Source organism: Trachinotus anak, unplaced genomic scaffold (assembly GCF_046630095.1).
Source record: "Trachinotus anak isolate AG129_WGS33_773 ecotype Australia unplaced genomic scaffold, CSIRO_AGI_Tana_v1 ptg000032l, whole genome shotgun sequence".
NCBI lineage: Eukaryota > Metazoa > Chordata > Actinopteri > Carangiformes > Carangidae > Trachinotus > Trachinotus anak.
In genome coordinates this window covers 29,250,432-29,261,472 of record NW_027273883.1, presented here as the reverse complement: position 1 = coordinate 29,261,472, position 11,041 = coordinate 29,250,432, and the positions used below count along the sequence as shown (strand labels likewise).

The following is an 11,041-nucleotide window of genomic DNA, read 5'->3' as shown; positions in this document are numbered from 1 at the left end:
GGCCATTTTGTGTTTATATACAAGAAACACATGTTTCAGGTGTCCTTGGCAATAAGGCTACCAGCCCAAGCACACATGATGGAACCCTTCCAACCTTGTTGTTTTGGGTACATTACATGCATGCAGTCTGCATGATGCATCTGGGGCAATAAGGCTAGCAAGGGTAAATTAGTTGGTGTTATGGCTTTTTGTCTTTTGATGTACTCCTGACATTGAGGCTACATTATATGGTGCCCAGGGATTACATAATTTGCTCTTTATAGTATAATTGTCATTGGTACATAATGTGCATGTAGTCTCCTTAATATACAACTGGCAATAAGCTTAAATTAGATGCTGCTCTGCCTTATTGTCAATGTCAATATATCCTTTGTGCACAAGGGGTACATTATGTACAAGTTGTCGCCTTATTGCCTAAGGTACATTATGTGTGTAGAATTTTGTATCAGGTCAATAAGGAGACCAAACATACATTTGATGGTGCTTCAGGTGCACACAACATAAATAACACCCTTATTGCCTGGGGACACATTCAGGTTATATGCAAGTCATATGCACAAGGTAGAAAGAAGGTATGAGTACTGACATCAACTTTCGTAGGTGTACTTCTATTGGTATTTCTTCAGGTTGGTGTCGGCAATCATGTTAGCATCAGTGGTCCAAATTCAAATGTTTGCTGGGATGATTTATTTTATATTTTAATCTCATATTTCACCTTCAGGCGTAAATGAGTCATCCAACAAGTAATTAATTACTTAATCTGAATTCAGAATTTTTTTTCAGCTTTTTTGAGTTAAGGCATGCACAGTGTGAGGTCCAGTGTGAGGCACTGCTCCACCACTAAAGTCAGGGATGAAGGTGAATAGACCAAACCCTTTGCAGGCAAAGACCAGATAGTCTGACAATTTTTTTTTTCTATGTTGTAATGACAATGCAATGCTCACACTCTTGTTTCATGCACAAATGCCACTACTGTCATGTGTTATGCACTCCGCTATGTGGACATGCTTTTGATTGAAACATATGAGTGTAAAATAGTTGACACATCTTGTCACTTGTTTGCTTGGAATTGCAGTAATTTACATAGTATTTATACAAAACAGGATCACTCGATTACAATTAAATAGGGTTGAAGGCCGTTTTGAAGCTGCCTTTAGCTAGTATTTCCTGATATTCACTATCTGCTTTGTTGTCTGAAATTGCTTCTGAAAATGTATGTAGGCCATTATTGAGAACCAAAGCTCTCCGCTGAAACCCAGTGGATTCAGTTTTTGGAAGTGGGTTAACAGTTGTTTGAATGAAGTTTAATTTTTGAGTCAGTGAGACTCTGATAGCAATCTATATAGTCCACAACTTTCACTTAGAGGCAGTCCATAACTAAACCTGCAGTTTTCTGCTCAGAGTGCCTGGCCCACAGCGCCCACATATTCACTGATGCACTAGAGTTTCTGTCTCAAGACAAGCCCAGCTTGAAGACAGGCTTACTTATCTGTCAGTGATAACCACAGTTGGCAAACAGAGTAGGACCAGTTGAGTTTGTTGTATTCAATGAAATCTGCATTTTGGACAGTCCTCTAGCCTTCAAATTTCTGGATAGGTCCACTTCCCTCGTATGCCACTATAAGTGACCAAAGAGCATTTTGAAAGATCCAGTCATGATCTGAACAGCCCTTTTCCCAGACAATAACTTTTGCTCTTTCACTAATTCATTTGGCTGTCCAGCAGTTATGCAGCCCAACACTTATCAACGCTGTTTCTAGTCCCACAATGCAGCCAGCAACAGTAGCTCAAAATCTGGTCCTGATGTAGTGTGACTTAAATGAGTATGATACAAAAAGGAATGACTTTCAAAAGCTTGTTTTTGATCTGTTCAAGATCATGGTTATGGTAAATATACCATATTTATAGCACAATTTTACAATTTTAATTTAGCTTTTTATATTCTTTTATTTTTTATTTTTTGGCTGAATCCTCTTGGTGCCCAGTCAATGTGAGCATCTACAATCAGACACTTTTAGTAACAACAATTAAGGTTATTGTTGTGCATATAGAAATACAGAGCTTCAGATAAGCAGACACTCAGTGCCAAACAGCCCTCTTGTTTATGTTGCCAGTGGTTGTGGCTGTGAGTATCAGAGGTAACCTAGGCTACCACACCTTGGTACAATGATAAAGACATTAGCAAGTATTGTAGGCATTAAAGACATGGAAAACTGTTCCTTTTCAACACACACCTATTTGGAAAGGAGGGGAAGGGGAAACTTGGGATATAACCTATTGTTGACTTCAAAGGATAAATGCATTTAGAAATATATCAATTACATTGTAAAAGCATAATGTTGAAAAAAAAAAATCATTCCATCTTGTGTAGAAAAGAAGACTGTTCTGGTCAGTAAGAAACTTCAATCATAATGGTGGCTTATGGCTTAAAACTAAGTGAAATGAGATATTTAGAAAAGCCAGTACTTGAAAATCAATATATGAGTTTAACCCTAAACTCAGCTTGATACTTGAAGTCTAAATACTGGTTTCAAAAACGAAGATCCACTATAATGTGGAGCATGTAGATCTCAGTCCACTGCTTATTAGAATGAAACTAATCTGTGAAAATGAACCATGTTGTTTGTTTCATTGTGAGAATCTACCATATATTTTGTTTCATTGCACCAAGCTTCTTATATAATTGAATACAACCTACTTTTGACAATATGGGGTTGTTTTCATACCATGAGTGTCAAGTTTAAAATGTACTTCTAAGCATCCCTTTGTTGTGTTTCACATGCTTGATCATGCACACCCTGCAATTTGCATTTCATAATTATTTATTTTCTGTAAGTTTAGAAATGAGCAAAAATAGCAGCTAGTCATTTATATAGTGAGCGATACACCCTCTAATACGTTAAAGGAACTCTTAATAGTGTTTTTAAATACACACTTTGATGAGAGCACTGTCAGAAAAATATACACTTGTTAATTTAATTTAACTTTTAATAAAAGTATTAATAAACATTTGATAACTTTACAAACTACAGACTTCCGTAGGCTTGTCATTTTGATTTATCTACCAAGACTATGTGATTTCTTTTCTTCATTTTCATTGTTTATGCATTCCCTTTTCACTCTTTCAGGACATTCCATCATCACTGGTACATGGTGATTTGTACATGTGGGAAATATGTGTGATCCACAGATAAGCTGAGAAATCATTTTCATTTCTGTACACCCAGTACAAAGATAGCTGTGATAATTGTTTATCCTAGCTTAGTGCAAAGACAGGAAACAGCTATAAAAAGCTAGTTTGCAATAAGTGAAAAAAAATTCCTTTCTACCAACTTCAGAGCTGTCTTAAGCACTATTTGTGTAGGTAGGTTATTTGCCATGTAACTCAGTAACTGGCCAAATTACAAGTGAGTCTCTGCAAAACTTGAACTTCATGTTTAGGTGATGAAATGCAATAACAGAAAGTGCAACTCTGCAAAACCTGGAGACATACTTTAAAATGTAGCCTGTCTGTCTGGACATTACTTCAATAATTTGCTTTTTTAATACAGGGTCCACTAAGTTTAAACTTGCATTATTGGGAGTTAAAACTTGGGAGTCCAAACACATAACACATTCATCATCTGCTCAGCAATGCTCAGGTAACACTTAAGTGCGGTTGTGCACCTGTTCATCATCGATGTAATGTATATTTGCAATAAACTTAAGCAAATAGCACAGGTCTATAAGCTATATGTTTTTACCCAATAAAAAAAAGACCCAGCATGTTCATGTTTGTGCAACAAACAGTTGATTTTGATTGAAACCAAAGTTTATCTTCCAAATTGAGTCATATTTTATGCTTTAAACTGTACAAATACAGCATAACCAAAGCACTTGCTGAGATAAGTTTTTCACTTGGATTGACAATGGATAGTGACTAAACACACCAACCCTTGAGGTGAGTCCTGTCCTGCTAGCACCATGACATGACATCTCAGAAAATGTCAGACCAAATTTTCAAGGGAGCACTGAAAAATACATTTAAATTTAAACCTTGAACAATTAGACTAATAATAATAATAATAATTGCTTCTACAACTAGAATTTGGCGTTTTAACAGGTTTGAACTTAACAAGATATAACATGTTGGAATGACAGCTTTGGAGTTGCTATAATTTGTACAAAGCAGTTTCCTCCTCTTAGCTTTTGTGTTGTTGTATGAAATCTACATGCCTCTTTTCAGCTGTAAAATGTCAAACGAGGATTTCTCAAAACATCAATGTCAGTAATGTTTTCTCTCTCTTCTGTATTAGCTTAGAATTGATAGAGATATTAATATCTGGTCTCATTCCAGCTTCACAGGAAGAGCACAGTCAAGGCAAAAGAGCAAATGTGTTAGATTTTTTCCCCAAAAAGTGCTTCATAAAATTATTCTTCTTAATTTAAGTTAAATCTTTACGGTTTCCCACCAAATCACATCAAAAAGGAAAGTTTTAAGGCTACTTAAAAGAAGAGGGATCCATTTCTTTTTCATCGCCATGCTAGTCTGCCAGATTTCCATGATTTTCCCCTTCCTCCCTCTCCTCCTCTGCCTCCCACTCCTTTCTCTCCTGTCCCTCCCTCAGCTCCTCCTCTGCTTCCTTCTACCGCTCCTCCTCCTCCCGCTCCTTCTCCTCCTGCTTTTTCCTCTCTTCCTGCCTGCTGCTGAGGCTACTGCAGACTAACCTGGCTCTCGGGGTGCAGCGACCACCAGCTGTGTGTGAGGAACTCATCTCATCAACACAGCACACACACACACACACACACACACACACATGCACACATGCATGCATATGGATGAACACACTAATGCACACAAAGAGATGTCTGTGCTGAAAGGAAAAATCTAATGACTCAGGTGGATGGTCTCAGTGACATGGCAGAGTCAGGCTTTTGAGGCAAAACAGATTTCGGGGAAGAGCTAAAGCTCAGTGGTTGGAGTCAAATACCCTGTAATCTGTAGCTGTGTCTCATATCAGCATCCACTTCAAACATTTCATAACAGACCACTGGGACCATTTCATTCCAAAGGCTACTCCATCAGACACAAATTAATGCAGGCATCTTTTGCCCAAATTTAGAAGACTATCTATTGCCTGACAAAAAATGTAATACTGGACAATCCTGGACAAACACTGGTTATGTGTAATAACAGGCTGTCCATGATATCTGCACAGGTATGGTCTAGGTATTATATATCTCATATTTAGGTAATGGTTGTTAAAAAGGTGAAAGTTATTTCAAGGTCTGTGACAGGATGCAAAATCCATTCTTCTTACATGCCCATTCACCACCCTGACCTCCACACCCCTACTTTCCACCTGAGTACATGATGGACAGATGTCTTCTGCATAGGCACTGGACATTGGAATTCAATATAAATTGTGTAAAAAGTGTAGAATCTCTCAAGAAGAACATAGTACATTGCATACTGGGCTGCATTAGAAGTTGAGATTTATTTACTGTTAACTTTGTCAATGGGTTACAGGCAACAACTCTCATGACATGAGTTAAACATGATGAGTCATTCAATGATAACTTCCATGTAGTTAGTAATGCAGTGCATGATTTTATGGGTCAACCAGAGTAGACTGAAAATAGCACACACATAAAGTCTCTGGGAAAACCATGTAGACGGTCTCAGTTTGGGAATAGATGCAGATTCAGCTAAAAGGTTAAAGCTGTATTCAGACAAACATTAGCCTTGTGTGAAAATAAATAATGATGCTTCCTCATTCTGCCAGTCTGGTGACGCCAACACGGAGGACTCTGCAAAAACACACCAGGCCAATTCATGCGAGTGCACATTACTGATTACAGATTACTTTGTAACACATATTATTTACCTTGTAAAAGTCATGACAAAGGATAAAATAATTTTGTCACTCAACTGGACATCCTAGATTGTATTTCATTTTACCTTGAACAACAGCCCCACCACTGCAGCCCTCTGTGTTCTTACAGGTGCATGGGTTAAGCATGACAGTCCACCTTTTGCATTGACTTTTCCACATAGTGACTGGTGATTGTACAGGAGGATTCCTGTGGCTCTAAGATGAATTCTGTTTCTCCTGGGAATGCCCCTGTCTGTCTCTACCAAGCATGACCATGGTGCATTGGCAGTTCTTAATACAGTTCCTGGAGCTTCCTCTGTAGGGATCCACACTTTCTGTCCAATAGTGAGCTCGAGAGGCGTTCTGGAATTGTGGCGGAGGTTATAATGCAGCTTGCTTATGCCTCCCTTCCTCATCCTTCCTGTGAAAAACCTACGAATTTGGAGATTTAGGATCCAGCTTACTTGAAGGCTGGGGTAGGGGGGTGTGCAGCTTTCTCCCCATCAGTAACTATACTGGTGAGAGACTGCTGCTCAGGATGTATGTGAAGCTGCTCTCTTGTATGAATTTTGTGGATGTCTCTGATGAAATCTGGGGCCCACAGTCAGATACCACAGTCTCCAGACATCCATGATGAGAGAAAGCCTCCTTCACAGGTCAAATGGTAGCCTCAGCTCATGTAACCCTGAGCTCTGCTACCGCAATGTACCTTGAAAAATAGTCCACTATCAGCAGGCATGTTTTTTTGATCACTCAGACAGGTCCATCCCTACCTTTTGCCACAGCCAGTTTGGACTGTGGTCTGGATCAGTGGCTCTGTGTCCTGTGTCCTTTGTCTCTGACATATTTCATATTTGTATGCTGTCTCTCTGATCTGGCAGAGATACCTGGTCACCCTGCTGATTCCTGGAGATCCCTTAATAACCATCATGGAGGTTATTAATTATTTGTCCTCTGAGAACCTTGGGTATAACAATTATCTCTCCTTTCATAAGAATGTCTCCTGCAAGATACAGCTTCATTCTGACCTGCCAGTATCGTCTAACATCTGTTCTCAGTCTGTGTCCAAACACACTGTCTAGCACATGGTCTAAAGCACTACACAAGTACTTTTCACAAGTACAGGGTGTGTTCATATCACTTTTGCTGTTTTAATGGGGGAAAAAACTGCAGTTTCACACAGAATTAAATTCTGTTTGTGGTAAGTTGCTTACATATTGTGACTGACCGGTGTGCCCAGTCTCAGCACATGCAGCCACCACACTCTGTTCACCCCATTGGGAAAGCAAGGGGTGAGCGAATCAATGTGCTGCACGCAGCTCTACAGAATGGCACAGATCACAATGTTACACATAATTTGTGGTTTATTATAAGAAGTGTAAATAAATTTTCAGTTCATTATGAAACTGGTGGGATAATTGAGTATAGGTGATGAAAGGGAATCACTGTGGTGAATTTACCAGGTAGTAAGAAATAACACTTCATTGTAGAGCCTAATTTATATCCAAGAGACATCCATGATGCATAGCAGTGTTATCCAACATAGCATTCTGATGGCTGTATTGTAATGCTCCACCTCATTTATTCAAACATCTGAAGCACATTTTCAGCACACTTTACTTGCACATGATAGGCAGTGTGAAATTGTCTATGTAAGCACATAGTACTATCTTGATAATGCGCCCCTTAAATAACAGTGAAATACTATACCACTAAATATGGCTACTGTGATGCATAACCGCAGTGCACCAACAATGTGCCTGACCACACCTCATGCTAAGTGTTTGCTATTCAAACAGCGTGGGTGCTGGATGGGAAGTTGACAACTGCGTCAGTCTGAAATTAGCAAAGACACTTGTGTCTGCAGTTGAAGAGGTATCTGCCAAAAGGAGTGATGGAGGTAGTGAAAGGTCATGACTGGTGTTATTTAGATTTGCCACAATCCAAATCTAGCTTTGGCTTTGTGAGAACTTTTGCATCTGGCATCATTGCAAGAGTTTGGTCAACAGTTGGTAGACTGTGATATTCTCTCTTCATTCAGTCCTTTTTGATATGACACCAATGTCTTCCATTCTAGCCAATTTCTCACAAAATTTCAAGAGAAACCTGACTAGGTGTTGAGAGGGCATAGGGTATAGCCCTTTGTTCCAGCACTGTGTGGTATGGCTCTTGCAGCTTACCAAACTATATGCTGCTTTGAAGTCAGTCCCAGTCTGTGTCACTGTCACTTTATCAACCCTGCGTACCACTTGACATACCATGGCCTCTGGTGCTGGGAGGCCCAACAGTGGCTATATCAGTCCTGCCACAACATACACATGTTGATCTACAGAGTTCCCTTTTCCCATCATTTTGGCACAGCTTATCATCTCTCCCTGGCTGGAAGAAATTTTCAGATATGTATTTGACATCTGCTCCCTTGTCAGTCTTGAATTTAATGGCTTCCCCATTCCGATGAACTTTTTACATCCATGGCCTTGTAGTTGTGAGCCCACTGTGCCTAAGAGTGCGTTGTACAGAGCCTCTATTTCGAACAGGTCTTGTGTGACAATGTGTATTGCTTGACCACTGTGACAAGTTTCAGCATAATGTCCTTTTTGGCAACACTTTCAACCTTTAACATCTTTAAGCACTCCAACGCTACAGTGTTTCGCTAACTTGTGTACTCCTGTGATGAATCCCTCTTGTTGGCATCTAATGTTAAACTGCACTCTTTAAAAAAATACAATGTATGTTCTTTCAGTGCTGCTTAATTGCCACTTTAACTGCATCATATTTCTCATATTTTTATCAGTCATTGGCAAAACTCCCAAAAATCATCAGCTTTACCTTCCATTGCATATGGGAGTGAAATCATCTAATATTCCTCAGGTTTTTTCCTTAATACTGATGTAACATGATATCGGTTGTTATACGTCAGGAAAACTTTTATGCTGCTCTGTTGTTTCTCCTCTTCTCTCCCTCCTATGTGTATCTAGTTAGGCCCAGCTAGCCCCCCTGACTCAAGGACAATCTCTGGCTTCTTCTGCTTTAGAGAGCATGCTTCTTGTCACTATTTCCTCCACTTATTTTTGCTGAGTAAATCGCAGAGATTTTGAGTTCTGTTTCAATCTCTAGCACCATGTATGATGAAGGACAGGAGTTTGATGAACAGCAATTTACTGAGTTTCCCTGGCAAACCTTATATTGCATTATGGGTACTGTGCACCCGCTATGTGGGTGGTGATGGTTCTCATGACCAAGTAGAAGAGTGTCCAGAGCTGCAAGTAGCTGACGCTGAAGCTGAATCACAAGAATATTCTCATCTCTCTTACATACAAATTCATTTATAAATGGATAAAGATGCATATTCACCTGGTTAGAGATTCTGACTATTTATGATGGACAACAGATTTATACTATGTGTCTCTGAATAATGGAATACACATACAGCTGTATATATTTATTTATTTATGTTTGTTAGTTTCTTTTGAGGATAACAACCAGAGCACCGTCACGCACCAAGCAAAATGCAGACTGCACTGCCTCTAATATGAAAGGCAGTTTAGAGGAGCCCACAGATTAGACAAACACTCAAACTAGCTGGTCATTTACTGCTCACTGGGACCAGAGACACTGAGTCAGGACCCAGCTGTGCCCCTCCCATCTGCATCACAGCTTCACATCTGTTCATCCTCCCTTCAAGTTAAATGGATACTATTACTTCACTCTCACAGGTGAGGGACCTTTATACATTGGACTGAACAATAGACCAACAATGTTATTTTTAAACTGGACCTACTCCAGATTAATATACTTGCTAAACATTTCTATATGTCCATATATCATCTCCTTCTCATTACTTTTGGATTACTGCAGCTATAACATCCTCATAGAATAAGATTAAACCAATAATGTTCATGTCTTCATGATATACAGTTTTATTAACCATTATTCATTTGTACAGTCAGGCCTGCGTAAAAAATAGCATGGACTAAATGCAGATTTTTCCTTTTGATGTCTGTTCTCAGTGTCAGATTCACAACCTTTCCATTCTCCTCAAAGTGGGCAGGACCTTCCTCTGAGCTATCTCACAGTGACATGCGGCGACACAGCTGTGGCTAATTGTTGCACACAAACTCTGTAATCCAACCACCCCAAGCAGCCGCTATCAATCCAACATGCCACCAGCAGGCAGCCATGATAGCAATGTGTCCCCTGTGTGCTATCAGAGAGAGCCCAGTGTTCCCCAAAGCCTGGAGCTATATGGCTGTTACTGGTGAAAACACTGTCATGCCATTTAATTTTACAGTGGGGGGGAGGGATCAATAGCTTTGAAAAACCTTTTAGCATGTGGTTAGACAATCAGCAGGTATACTGTGAGAAATACACGTGAAAAACATATTTGTAAACATGTCACATGTTGCTGCAGGTTTAATATACAATATTATTAGCATAATATGATAAAAAGCTGTCTACCCAGAGGAGCTAAATGTAGCATTTTAGCATCAATGATTGTCAGACCTGAATGTGATTCCGAAACACATACTTCATATCATTGCTACTATTGCTCTTAAAGCTATTAACAGTGGATCAAATGTGTATATGTCATGTGAAAGGTGTCGAACATACTGATGAACATAATGACAAATATGACCCGTCTCTGCAGGTATTTAGCCTCTTTTAGCACATTGTTTTGGTTTTCTGGCTCACAGACATAATTCATCAACCTGGTGTCCAGCAAGTAGGCAGCTGCTTTCAGTATAAACTCTCATCAACCTACTGTACACTACCTGCCCAGCACTAAACAGCAGACATACAGAGTTAGCTACTAGCTGGCAAACATAGTAAACAACTTAGCAGCTAAAGAACAAGAAAATTGTTCTTATGAGTTGCAAACTGCAGGTGAGTGAATATTGGACTTAAATGTGCATAATTGACATACCTACCAAAGACAATAAAGATAAAAAAATACTTTATTGATCCCTAGGGAAATTCAGATTGTCCTGTAGTTTATTAATGTATTTAGTAAAGATTTGAGACTGTGCCTTTGGATGAGTTGTTAAATAGTCTGATTGCAGTGGGAACAAAGGATTTCCTGAACCTCTCAGTCCTGCAGTGCAGTGAGATGAGGTGAGATGTTGGCTGCTGCTGTAGATGCTTCTCTGGCCTGGAAAGGGTGGTTGGTATTGTTCAAGATGGCTGCA

General features: G+C 39.5%; 1 protein-coding gene across 2 annotated transcripts in view; it reads left to right on the top strand.

The window, feature by feature from the left end:
- Window positions 1-11,041, top strand: part of LOC139613275 (glutamate receptor ionotropic, kainate 2) — a 296,545-nt gene that overhangs the window by 268,229 nt on the left and 17,275 nt on the right. The gene's annotated exons all lie outside the window — the stretch shown is intronic.